Here is a 13,460-nt window from a genome sequence, read left to right on the forward strand (position 1 = left end):
GGATGCAATTTCTCTATCAAACTCAGAACTTAAAAGCTTTTAAGTACAACCACCATATGTGGCAGTTAGGAGCCCTGCTGATCTTTCTTTTAAATGCTAACATCATGCATCTTTAAACCAGAGATGGGCAAAAATGGTATTGCACATTGCTGTGACTAGGTTCTGGCTTTGCAAAACCCAACCCCAAAGCAAGGATGACCGAGATCTGGGTCCCAGTTTATCCAAACCTACAAAGCAATGGGGTAATTTGAATAATGGGCTGTCATTTTGAAACACATCTTTCAAGTAATATCTCCATTCAAACAAGAGAAAATAACCATTTAATATCACAATTGTATGCATTTGTGTGTATGGGCAGGAACAGTATATGTATAAAGAGCTGAAGCTGTTTAAATAGCTAGTAGAACAAGTAGTTAATTGAGATGTTAAAAGAGAAAACATAGGAAAACACACCTTTAAATAACTCCCATACTCCACTTCTGGTTTTGAATTCCCTCTCTGCATTTCAAATATGAAGGTAGATACCCTTTATTTCATGTAGACATTAGGAACCTTTGGAAACTTTATCTAGGGAGAATAAAATCCTTTTGAATGATTAAAATGAGTTTCAGAACAGACTAGGCCTCTAAGATTTTAAAAATGTCTTCATGGATAATTCAGCCCATTGCAGAGAAATAGAGGATCTTGAACATTTATATAAGCTGAAATGACATTTGGCAAGTAGAAGGTATCAGGACTGAAAGAGGTCAAACATACAGCATCATTAAGTTCCAGACATCCATTTCCTGAGCACGTTTAACTAAACTTGGAAACCAGTCAACAGCATTTGCAAAATGAGTACTGCATGTAATTATGTTCCCTATATTGTCTCTCTGGAGGCTGGGAGATTTGATTGTTCCACTTGTGCTGTTAAGTTCTTTAGTGTTTGTTGTTTCATAAAAATAAATCTGTGTAAATTAATGAAAAGAATGTCTTATTAAATTATTTTAGTTTAGAAGGTATTGGAAGACTTATATTGGTAGTATTTTCATTTCTTCAGTTGAATAATCTGTTCCTTTAAGTAGAAATGTCTCCTTTCGTTTAAGGTATAATACTTGATAGAGAGTTTCGTAGTTATAAAATAGTGGTAGAGATGTAGCCGTGTTAGTCTGGGGCAGCTGAAGCAAATGCAGGACAATGTAGCACTTTAAAGACTAACAAGATGGTTTATTAGATGATGAGCTTTCGTGGGCCAGACCCACTTCCTCAGATCAAATAATGGAAGAAAACAGTCACAACCATATATACCAAAGGATACAATTTAAAAAAAATGAACACACATGAAAAGGACAAATCACATTACAGAACAGAAGGGGGATGTGGGGGGGAAGGAAGGTGAATGCCAGTGAGTTAATGATATTAGAGGTGGGGAAGGGGAAATGTCTGTGAGTTAATAGTATTAGAGGTGATAATTGGGGAAGCTATCTTGGTAATGGGTAAGATAGTTGGGGTCTTTATTAAGTCCGGTGTGGAGGGTGTAGTTATAAAAGGTGTTTAATTGAAAGCCCCAGAAAATGAAATCCACTCTCTCTAGTGCAAACTGGATAGTTGAAAGGCTTTCCTTCGCCAATGTGTCTCAATGGCTGCCACTTCTAGGAATGAGAGGATAGTTTGGTCTCCCATAACTAGTCTTTCCTAGCCCTCCCCCTCCCCCATGTCTTTATCATTGTCCACTAAGACTGTAACCAGCCCTACTAGTTAATTTCAGTGGTCCAGCCCTGCACAAATTTCACGCAAATCAGAGTGACTAGTATATTTTTCTCTTTCTGGTGAGTAAAATGTTAATTTTCACCATCACAGCAATGAGAGAGATGTAGTCTTTGAGACTGTAGTGCCAAACTTCCATGAATGACATGTTAACAAAGAACAACCTTTGTGATAAAATTCTGGCCCTATTGCAATCCGTGAAAAAACTCCCCATCACTTCAGTGTCACCAAGATCTTATTGTTGCTCACTAGTGAGCTGAGTACCCAATTGGAAATGGCAATTCAGGAGGAATTGCTCTGATTCCCATCACTCCTTCCCTCCCCCAAGACATACAACCCTCAATGTATACTATAACGAGATGTCTGATCATGAGCAGTATTTGTACATACATACGTAATGTCTTGGCTCAAAAGATCAGTCAAAACCTCAACACCTTGGCTAGATTATTTGCGATCATTGGTAGATTTGAGGATGTGCAGGCTGCTTTCTTGCCGCTAGCATGAGTTCACTGCACCTTCAAGCTGACCACTATGCTACTGTCATCTGTCCCCTGCATATCTAGAATTTAATGTATCCATTTCACATGTCTTGCCCTTTGGGTTAGCATAAAGGCAATGTTTCAGAAAGCAGAGGAAAATCACTCCGTTTACCCATGTCCAAAGTCAGATGTTCCTCCGGATCCCTGAACCCCCAGCATGCGAAACTAACAGTTCCCAGAGCTCTGGTTTCTTCAGGCAGATGGCTAGAAGGTACGCTCTGTGGACAAAGCACAGTAAACAACGGCAGGAATCTAGACAAAATAGCATTTCAGCTGAATGCTCAAGCTGCTGAAGCTCAGTGTTTGAGTCCTGTATAAAGCAAAGCCTAGCAATCAGGCTGTCTATCCTTTGAGAAGCATTGAAATCTAATTACCTGGACAGCGTTTGCAGTGCTATCTGGGGTAGTCACAGAAGCTGCCACCCTACAGCTTTTAGTCAACTGGGCATTTCAGATGCAGAGGCATAAGGAATGGGAGCATAGTGACTCACGCCACACTGGGGACACCATTTCAGCACCCCCCCCAAAAAAAATAAAACCATGCGCATTGCTCTGAGCAGAACACCTTCCTCTGATGGAGCTAGGGGATGCTTCTGTGGATTGCTACAGTAGAGCAGAAATCAAAGCACAGACGGCAGTTTGTGCAATGCAGCCCTTAACAGGCTTTTGCTTCCCCTCCCCATACCTGCCAGTCTGAGAGCTGGCAGGGAGATCTATGGCACTGCAAGGTTTGGAGAGAGCTACCTCTCAGATCTCTCTTCCTGTTTCCCTTCAAAATTTCTTCTGCTCTATTCTCTCTCCTGTTTGCTGTGTCTCCTTGCCCTGCCTTTCTGTACTTATTTATTAAGTACTAGATGACTTAACCAGCATTCCCTGGGTCCTTCAGGACAGGGGGGCGAGAGGTAGGCAGTGCAGGAGCCAGGACTGGGGTTTGAGAGGTGCAGGAGGGCTCAAGGGTGAGGATGGGTGGGCTCAGAGCAGGGGCGGGGGCAGCTGGTGACTTCTTCCTGGGGCTACACACCTGGCTACTCCCCAGAGCCAGTGCACCTGGCCAGCAGCTGCTCCCCAGGAGTGGTGGGGGCTGTGCTGCCAGCCGACGGCTGCTCCTTGGGATCAGGATGCCTGCTGCCCCCCTGTGGTCATTCATGAGTATAGCTGTTCCTGCTTTTACAACCCCCCCCTTTCTCTTTGATGAGAAACAATCACATTCCACACAGATTCCATTGTCCTGGCACAACCAAACCCTGACCTTGCTTTAGGTTATGATAAGAGGAAGCTGCCTACCAAATTTGGTGGTCCTCCCTCGTACCTTTTAGAAATTCTTGAACAAACAGACTCAGATGGATGGATGGACACAGATTGAGAGATTCATAAACTCCCTCAAATATATAATAGATTAAGATTTACAGTCAGTGGGCATTTTATCCTGGTGCAGAAATTTGTTTACCTGAGCAAGAGGCATGGAGAAATTAGGAGACTACAAAAAAATTGCACAGAAATAATCGGATTGAGTAAAAATTCTGCTGACCTTACTGTTGACCTTACGCTAGTAAATATGAATTAAATATTAGAATATAACTTTGAAATACTCTGAGAGATTATTTTATGTACTTCAGCCTTTTTTTTTTTTTTTTTTTTTTTTTGTATGTAGCTATTTATTTATCCAACCACTATATGTAGCTATGTAAACACAATAAAATATCTAGATGGAGATGACAAAAAAATCCCAAGGCAGTTTTCAGAAAGTGCATATTTTAATTGTATTTACCAAACTCCCAGCACAACTCTTCCTTAATAAAGATTCTGAAGTCACCTCTATTACAGTCGAAGTGTAATTTGAATGCTACATAATTAGTAAACACTAAGCCAATGGGAAAGATTGAATGCATTACAAAATATTTAATTTAGAGGAAATAGCCATAGTTAGATAGTAGTACTATAATTGTTATATAGCTTGATCTAAAAAGGACTGACTTTCTACACTATTTTTTCACCTGTTGCTTCTAAAATCATATAAAATTGTACATTCAAAGGTATTAAGGAAAAGTGAGTGGGAAAGAGATTAAATCTAATAGTCTGTTTTTATATACGGAATAATTTAGCAGTGGCCCACCTGTTAAGGGCTGCTGTAAGGAGCCTTATGAAGGAAGCCATTTGAAATGAACAACTTTTATTGGTCAACCAAGGCCAGGAACAATGGTTTCTACTCATGAGAACAATCTGCTGGACTTTTATCAGTTAACAATATATTTAGATATATGCAGACATGCCTTTTGCAGAGCACTCCTGTAACAACACCAATGTTAGAACCAGATGTGATCATGAGGAGGTGAGACAGTCATAGCTGCAGAGAAAGTAGGTTGATCGCTATTTTAAAAGCTTCAGAGGGGCAGCCAACTTGGTCTGTAACAGGAAAAACTAAAAAAAAATGAATAGTCTATTAGCACCTTAAAGACAAACAAAACATGTAGATGGTATCATGAGCTTTCGTGGGCATAACCTACTTCTTCAGATGACTGGAGTATTAGAAGTTCAGATCCAAGATTAAATAAGGGAAGGAAGAGGGAGGGGAAAAAAAGAGAGTGAGTAGATTGTTCAAGTATTTGCAAGAGGCTAAGAACAATTAGCGCCTCCATTGTTTGGTTGGTTGAGTCATTAGGATGTGGAAGGTAGTGCAGGAACCAGCGGATGTGTCTGTTCATTCCATTTGCATACGAATTAAACTTGTAAATGAAGTTAAGTTCCAAACCTTCCCTGTGTATTTAGCTTGTGGAATTGGCCTGAAACAACACGGTGACTTGGAGATCCATTAATGAATGTCCAGGCAGATTGACGTGTTCTCGAAAGGTTTCTGTGTGTTGCCTTTATGGATATCTAATTTGTGTCCATTAATTCTTTCCTGTAGAGACTGTCCAGTTTGGCCAATATACATGGCAGTGGGGCATTGCTGGCATTTGGTGGCATAGATCTCATTATTGGATGTGCAGTTAAATGAGCCCTGATGTAGTGGCTAAAGTTGTTGGGTCAATGATGAAATCACTTGTGTAGATAAGTGGGTAGAATTGGCACCAGGGTAGATTGCAGGGATAGGTTCCTGGATGATTATGATGAGGTATGTTGCATGGTTACTGAATTTCATACTTGTGTCTGCTTGAAGTGCATGCCCTGGCCTGGGAGGATTAAGATAACAAGCTTCTCATTCAAATAATTGAAGGATCATTAGATGATCATGAAAACACTTCCAGGTGCTCTACATAAAGGTAGCAATGGGTAGGAATAAATGGTGAGAATGGCGAGAGTTAAATAGCGGTGTGCTCCAAGGGTCTGTGCTATGACTGGTGCTGTTCAGCTTATCCATAAATGATCTGGAAAAATGGATCAACAGTGAGGTGGCGAAGTTTGCAGATATAAAATTACTCAAAATAGTTAATCCAAAGCTGGCTGCAAAGAGTTACAAAGGGCTCTCACAAAATTGGGTGACTAGGCAACACAGTGGCAGATGGAATTCGGTGTTGATAAATGCAAAGTAATGCACATAGAAAAATATATGCCCAGCTGTATCTACATGCAAAATGATGGGGTCTAAATTAGCTGTTACCACTCAAGAAAGAGATATTGGAATCATTGTGGATGGTTCCTTGAAAACATCTGCTCAGCGCGCAGTGGCAGTCTAGAAAGCAAACAGAATATTGAGAATCATTAGGAAGGGAATAGATAAGACAGAAAATATCGTATTGCCTCTATGTAAATTCATGGAATTTGAATACTGCATGCAGATCTAAAAGATATCTTGGATTTGGAAAAGGTACAGATAAGGGAAACGGAAATGATTAGAGATAAGTAACAGCTTCCATATGAGGAGAGATTAAAATGACTGGGAATTCTCATTTTGGAAAAGAAATTACTTAAAGTGTGGGGGTTATGTCAGTGGTCTTAAAGTCATGAGTGGTGTGGAAAAATTAAATAAAGAAATGTTATTTATTCTTTCACTAACATAACAAAAAAGATCATCCAGTGAAATGTATAGGCAGCAGATTTGAAACAAACAAAAGAAATGTATTTCTTTGTGGACAACCTGTGGAACTCTTTGTTAGGGCATGGTGGAGAGGCCCAAACTATACAGTGTTCTAATAAGAATGAAATAAGTTAGAGGATAACAGGGGCGGATATAGGGCAGGGCGAACGGGGCAGCCGCCCCGGGCCCCGGGCTTCAGAGAGCCCCCCGCATGCGCCGTGGCAAAGGGGGGGCCCCGTGGAATTATGCTGCCCAGGACCCTGCAAAACGGTAATCTGTCCCTGGAGGATAAGTCTGTCAATGGCTACTGGTCAGAATGAGCAAGGATGGTGTCCCTAGCCTCTGTTTGCCAGAAGCTGGGACTGGGTGATGGGTTGGATCATTTAATGATTCCCTCTTCTAGTCATAACTTCTGAAGCACCTGGCATTGGTCACTGTTGGAAAACAGGATACCGGGCTAGATGGACCATTGGTCTGACCCAGTAAAGCCATTCTAATGTTCTTATGCAGGACCAAGCTGTATCTGTCCCCATTCCCCTATCAGAGCATAGGAGTCCTGACAGACACTCTCTCTCAACCGGCAGAGTTTGTAACAAAGTAAGAATATCAATTAAAATTTAAGCCTGAACAGTGTCCCTTAAGTGACTTGCCAGAAGAGATCAGAGTATGTTAGTATTAGAGCTGAGTGGATCTAATATTTATTTAATTTTATTTCTTTTATAGAGGAATTAGATACTGTGCTCCTGTCAGCTAACTGATAAGTTGTGTGCCAAGGAGCTAGAGTTTTTCAAGTGCCTTCGTAGCCCCTGAAAAGAGGTGACGTATGTATGGGTAGGAAGATGGACAGAGTTGGTCTCCCCACCCCCATTTGCTGCTTCGTTTGTACTGAGCATGCTCGGTAACACTGCTTGAGCTGCTATTCTCACTCTGCCACTCCCCACTATCCCAGCATGCACAGCATGCTCCCCTCACACACCAAAATCTGAAATGGTGCTCCTGATTGGCTGACGTTCCCTTATGTTATCGTCCGCTGCTTAGTATATTCCAGTACTGATTGGTGAAGAGGTAGCGAAGGACCCATTTGGTGAACAAAGGGGAACCAGGTTCACAATGCACTTTGGGATCCATTGTCATTTCTTTTACAATGTAGCATTTATCCGTGCAAGTCCTTTTGGTGTGGAGCCAAACTTCAGGTGAGTGTGACAAGCATAGATAATTGCTGGGACTTAATGCTGCAGACTTTGCGCAGGACAGTATAGCGTGCTATTGGCTGAAGATTTTAATGAAGTATTCACAGTAACACGAGGGGGGGGGGTGGGAAAGAAACCAATTTCAAAGATACAGCATGTCTCTTCTCTCTTTAACCACTTTGCTAGTCAAATTATGCTCATGTTTCTTGACACTCTCTCCAGTCGCTTTAATTGACTGAAAGGTTAAGGATGGTACTGGTGCTCACATTTAACCTTTCTAGTTGATTAACTTCATTAAAAACTGCCACAAGCTTGTTGATGAATATCTCTCTAGCTTTAGAGTAAGAAGAATCTCAGAAAAAAGCTTTTTCCTGTTTCAAAATAAACAAATATGTGAAGTATGTGCTCAACTGGCATAAATGGACACAATTTTATTTGGTGTAACTTCATCAAAACGGTCAGCATCTCAATTGTGTAGACTTACTGAATTAATTCTACTCATTGTTAGGGTAGTGTTGTTATATATGTATTGCAGATTCACACAGAGGTCTCTCTTATTGGGATCAACATAGTGGGTGTGTCTAGACGGCAGGGGGGTTTTTGTCGCCTTTTTTCGAAAATACTTCACCTGCATCTAGACTGCAGCCACGTTCTTTCGATTTACTTTCGAAAGAAAGTTTTTTTTGATCGTGGTAAACCCCATTTTACGAGGAATAACGCCCTTTTTTGAAAGTACTATTTCAAAAAAAGGTACTATTGAATGCAAACTGCTTTTTCGAAAGAGCGGCTTGCTTTTTCAAAAAATCTGCTTGTCGTCTAGAGGCTGTCTTTCAAAAGAGGCTTGTAGTCTAGATGTGCCCGGTGTGAGGCACTGGACATAGAAATATACAGATGTGGGGTGAAATTTTGGTCCTATCGAAGTCAATGACATCAGGATTTTACCACATTACTTTGGCTTTTTAAAAAATTTTCAGACATTTGTGTTAACCTTGCCTAGTTTATTTTTAAAACATTTGCACATCTTGAAAATAAATGACCCTTGCCTATTGAGGGCATGTTTTGATGTAAAACCAATTTCAATTTTGTGAAAATGGTGAATTAACATTCCAGACCCCTCCCATCAAACAATGAAATTCTGCCTCAAACTCTCCCCCTCCCCCCCTTAGACCTTTCCCAAAGGCACTACCTCCCTACAGAAATAAAAAGCTCTAGGGCCAACGCCTGGGTTGCAGCTGGGGAATACTTGATGCAGCTCAAGAAAGTGTGAGTCATCCTATCCTGTCACAAATTGAGTGCCAACCCCTGGGCAGCTGGGCATTGGCCAGGTCATGCATTTTTGCCATTAATCATCTGCATTGCACTGGTGGCTGGCAGAATTACATCACCTGAAGTCCCTTATGAAGGGGAAGAATTTTCCAGTGGCTGGCCATGCCTGTTGTGTTCCTCTGAGTGGTAACAGATGTTAAGTTTCCAGTTGGAGAAGTCAGTGACAAGCAGTCTGGGTATGTTTTTAGAGTGACATATTTTGTTACACCACGTAACCTCAATGTTGGAACAGAGGAAGTCAATTACACCAGACAGGCTAGTCGTTCAAGAATCTCAACCAAAACACCGGTACCAGGTTCCTAAGGACAAACTCTGCCTCCTCCAATTGACACCCTTTTTTGGAAAGACAAAGGCAGAGAGAGCGCAAACTCCCCTGCTGCTTTTAACAGCTCCCAAAACATAACCTAAATCCAGAACTAATAACAATGCCGCATTTTTTTCATACTGGAAAGGCCTCTCCCATTTAAAAAGCAAAGCAAAACAAAAAACCTTGTAAAATGATGTGTTTCAGTCACTACGCGGTGACTGACGCTGTCCGATCACCAGAAGATTGGGCTTTCAGATTTCCTCTCTTCTGGCTGCTGCCAAAACTTGTATTAGAGGATCTTGTGAAGGGATAAACCAGGGTAAATGAAAATCAAAAGGCTTGCTGTAATTATAGGGTAGAGTGTAGCTTGAATTCTTATATCCTGAAAGCCTTGAAACTGTGTTAAGGCCCATTCTTCATTTGTTTCATTGCAATCTATAGATTGAGAAGAGGGAGAAGGCCAGGTTTGAGTAAGGATTCCAAAGGAAAACTCCTGCGCTCAAAATATATTCATTTTCTTCAACTAATATGAATTGTATAGTTCACAGATATTTTTTCAGCTTTCTGGTAAGAGTTGTTACTGTTATAAATTTTGTAATAAGGCAGCAAACAGCAATCCCCCAGTGACTCTTCTTGTAGCTTGTTATAATACCGTCGTTTCACAAAAGCCCTTGAAGAAATCATTTAAATTTGTTGGTAAATTCAATCTAAAGTAGAAGAATGTGCTACTTATTCTCCTGTGCTGCTGTCTCCTTAGGTAGCAACGGAGGCAATAATCATGGCTATTTACAGAGCTTTGCACAGTCCATGTACAATGTACATTGCAAGTCATGTATGATATTATTTCATCAAGTTGATGGGAATGCAGCAGTGGAATGAGGATGGACATGTGCATGGAGTTCAGCAATATTCTCCTCTTCTTCTTCTTCTTCTTAAACCCTTGTACTCCGAGTGGAGAATAGGTAATCTACAAGTCTCCGCCACTTCAGTCTGTCTTGAGACAGAACTTCTAGCTGACTCCAGGAGTACCCCAGTTGTTGTCCTTCAATCTCAGTAGATCTTCTCCACATTGTCCAAGGTCTTTCTCTTTTGCATTTTCCTTGCAGGTTTCATGTGAGAGCTCGACGGACTATGCTTGATGATGGTTTTCTGAGAGTGTGGATGGTGTCAAGGAGGGAGTTGTAGGCCCCAAAATGTATAGAATTCCATTCCCTCTGGAAGCAAATAGCCATTGTAGTCTTTCAAGCACTGATATAATATGCCTCCTGTTGCTAAACTTCCTTAGCCTCAGGATCACAAATTCTGATCCAGCTGCAACTTCCCAAGTAATTTTCTATGGTAGTACCAGAGCAATTCTGTGTCAAACTCACAAAAGTCATCCATAAATGTAGTACGGTCTGCATCTGAGAGAATTTGATGATTATTGAGCCAAATGCAGGTGAACAACATCTTGCTAAGGAAACATTGCTTTGTAGCCAATGAAGAGAGTCATGTGATTCAGAAATTATAAAATGTAGCTGGTGCCAAATGACCATCGCATGTTTCCACTTAAGGTCTCTGCTACTAGGGACCTGGTTCATCGGTTACAGTTAACGGGGCAGGGCGGGAGTCCCCCCACTCTGGGCCCACCTGTGTTTAATTGGCTAATTTGTTAAACATAATGTTTAACCAGTTAACTAATAAAATGGGATTTTACATTTCTACCTACTACAGACTTATTTTTTCTATAAAGTCCACAGCTACAAATCCACTTCAGTCAAATACTGTCTTCCTCACCACAGTTTTGTGTAAGAGGGCAGAAAAGCTCTTACAGTGGCTTCTTTAGGTTTCTCACTGCATCTTGTCATCTGTGTGAGTTGTAAGATGTAACTGTCTTTGCATAAAACATTGCTGTTTTACACGTAATTACTAAAAATGATATGAGCTACAGAGCTGGGCTAATAGGTCACAACTACCCTCCAAAAGCTGGCTTCTCAGACACAGAGTGCTGCGGATATGAATTTACCCTGTCATAGGAATTGCACAGTTTAGCCTATCTGTGTAGCTGTGATGAAGCTTATCAATTTTCACAATCCAAAAATATTTCTTTTTTAGGTCCATTATCCTTTGTTTGAAGGATACTGAATGTTTGTTCTTCAGAGAAGCAATGCAGCTACTTGCAAATGATGTATGAAATTAAAAACCCATCTCCACTGATCAAAGACTACATACAAGATGTTGTGCTGTTTGCTACAATATTCCCAGCCAGAAAAAAGTCACCACGTCAAGAAATGAGAGAGAGATTGGTATATACTCTTAAAAACAAATTCTCTCTGCCCTAGCCTCACCTGCTCTAGCTGTAATAGACATTGCAAAAACTCTTCCAGGGGCTTGGAAAATAAATGTTACAGTATTTCTTAGCTTTCTGGGAGATGTTTGATAAGAACTAGTTGCTCCATAGCCATATACTGATGGCATTGTCTGCCCTTTCCATGTTAAGAAAGTATAGAAAGGTGGTGTTCTAACTCAGTTCACTCCCTCAGCCAAACTCTCAATGCCCTCTGATAGGAGGTTTACTGAACTGCTGCTGTCTTAATCCCCAGTTTTGTGCCTGCCTGTGGGGAAGCAGAAGTTACTCCTGCTTGCAGCTCACTGGCAGCTGGTAGGGAAAGGGATTCACCGAAGACATGAGGATTCTTCTCTCTTAGTAGGTTTTCCCCATCCCTTGTTTGCTGCAGAGCCCAGGAGTAACATCAAAGGATTCCCACCCTGAGAACTTCCCACTGGCACCCCTCAGGCTGACTCATGCTTTGAAGATTAAAAGCCACATACAAGTGTTACGTGCTCTGTTACTCGTAACAATGACAAGTGTAACGTAGCCCTCGGAGTATGTGTGTTTTGAGCATGTTTTAGCAGAGATTTGCCATTTACATAGTTTGGACTATGGAGATATGTGGCCAGTGTTTCAGAGCTGCTCTCTCTTGTTGGTTGCAGATTTTTGCATGCTGAATTGCCAAAGTCCTTTAACAGTCCACAGTCTTGGTGCCCAACAATCCAATTTGCCCAAAGGAATGTGGGTTTACACATGCATACTAAGTCCTCAACTCTTTTTTCTTCTTTCATATGACTAAGTCTAGCTTGCTGTTGTCCGAGAACTTGCTGCACTTTGTATAAAGGCTCTGTAGGAAGAGACTTCATTTAAAAAGAAAAGCTTGTATTCAGGAAATAAACATGGAAGTTTTCATAGTACATTTAAATAAAATTTCTTGTATTTTCAACATAAACCTATAAAATAGTACTATTCTATCTGACAAAGAATTAGGTATTGAGTATTTTAGCATATATGAAGATCCATCTGTGTATTTTAAACTGTCTGATTGCTAATAGGTATACTTTAATTCAAATCTATAGGGGGGAAGATGGAAGGGGGAGCATTAAATCTATTGACTGGGTGATAATATAATAACCACATACCTTTCTTTTGTCCACACCAATTTTCTCTGATCAGTGATTGGTCCGGTGTTGATAGTCCATCAGAATACAATTGTGACATTTTAGACCACATAGGATGTTGCCTGAGATGATATAAATACTGCTTAGCCTGCCTTCTCTGACAGCCTGGGCACCCTATAATCCTGTCTTGATGAGCCAGGCACTTAAGCCACCTCCAGTATACACACAGGCAAGACCACACCCAGTGACAGAAGGTAATAGACACTGATCAGCTCCGGGAGGAGTCAGTTTAAGGAACTTGCCACAGCACACAGATATTCACTCCCCCTTTGCAGTACAAATTCTCTAGTTTCTCTCTCCCCCCCCCCCCATTAGAAATTATATAACCTGGGTTATATTATAAACAAGAAATAAGTGTATTAACTATAAAAGGTGCATTATAAGTGGTCAAAAGGGTAGCAAACAGAACAAAGCAGATTACTAAGAAAATAATACAAAGCATGCAAACTTAGCTAGATTCACTAAAGAAACTGGTTTGGGATAATAATAATTCTTCACAGTCCTTCAGAATCCAGGGATATCTTTCTAGCCAGGGTCTAGCGGTTCTTTGCCCCACCCATACAGTTACAGTCCTTCTGTTTCCAGATGTTTTCAAGTATCTTTTGGGGTGAGGAAGCAGAGGTGAAGCAAGCTGAAGGCGATCATTGCTTTCTTTCCCTGCCTTCTACAGAATTTCCAAAAGGTCAGAATCCTTTGATCCACAACCACTCTGTGGAAAAGTATAGCAGACCAAGGTGAGAGTTAGTATCAGGTGACCAGGTCACCTGACTCTGTAGCATCCCAGCATCTATGAGTCTGTATCAACATAGAAAGTCAGTTCATTGTCCTTGCTGCTGGGCCATCAGC

The 13,460-nt window shown here is 41.0% G+C and overlaps 1 protein-coding gene across 7 annotated transcripts in view; it reads left to right on the forward strand.

Annotated features, from left to right (window-relative positions):
* OTUD7A (OTU deubiquitinase 7A) overlaps positions 1–13,460 on the forward strand; it is a 229,788-nt gene that overhangs the window by 85,921 nt on the left and 130,407 nt on the right. The gene's annotated exons all lie outside the window — the stretch shown is intronic.

This window comes from Pelodiscus sinensis, chromosome 14 (assembly GCF_049634645.1).
Source record: "Pelodiscus sinensis isolate JC-2024 chromosome 14, ASM4963464v1, whole genome shotgun sequence".
In the NCBI taxonomy this organism is placed as follows: domain Eukaryota; kingdom Metazoa; phylum Chordata; order Testudines; family Trionychidae; genus Pelodiscus; species Pelodiscus sinensis.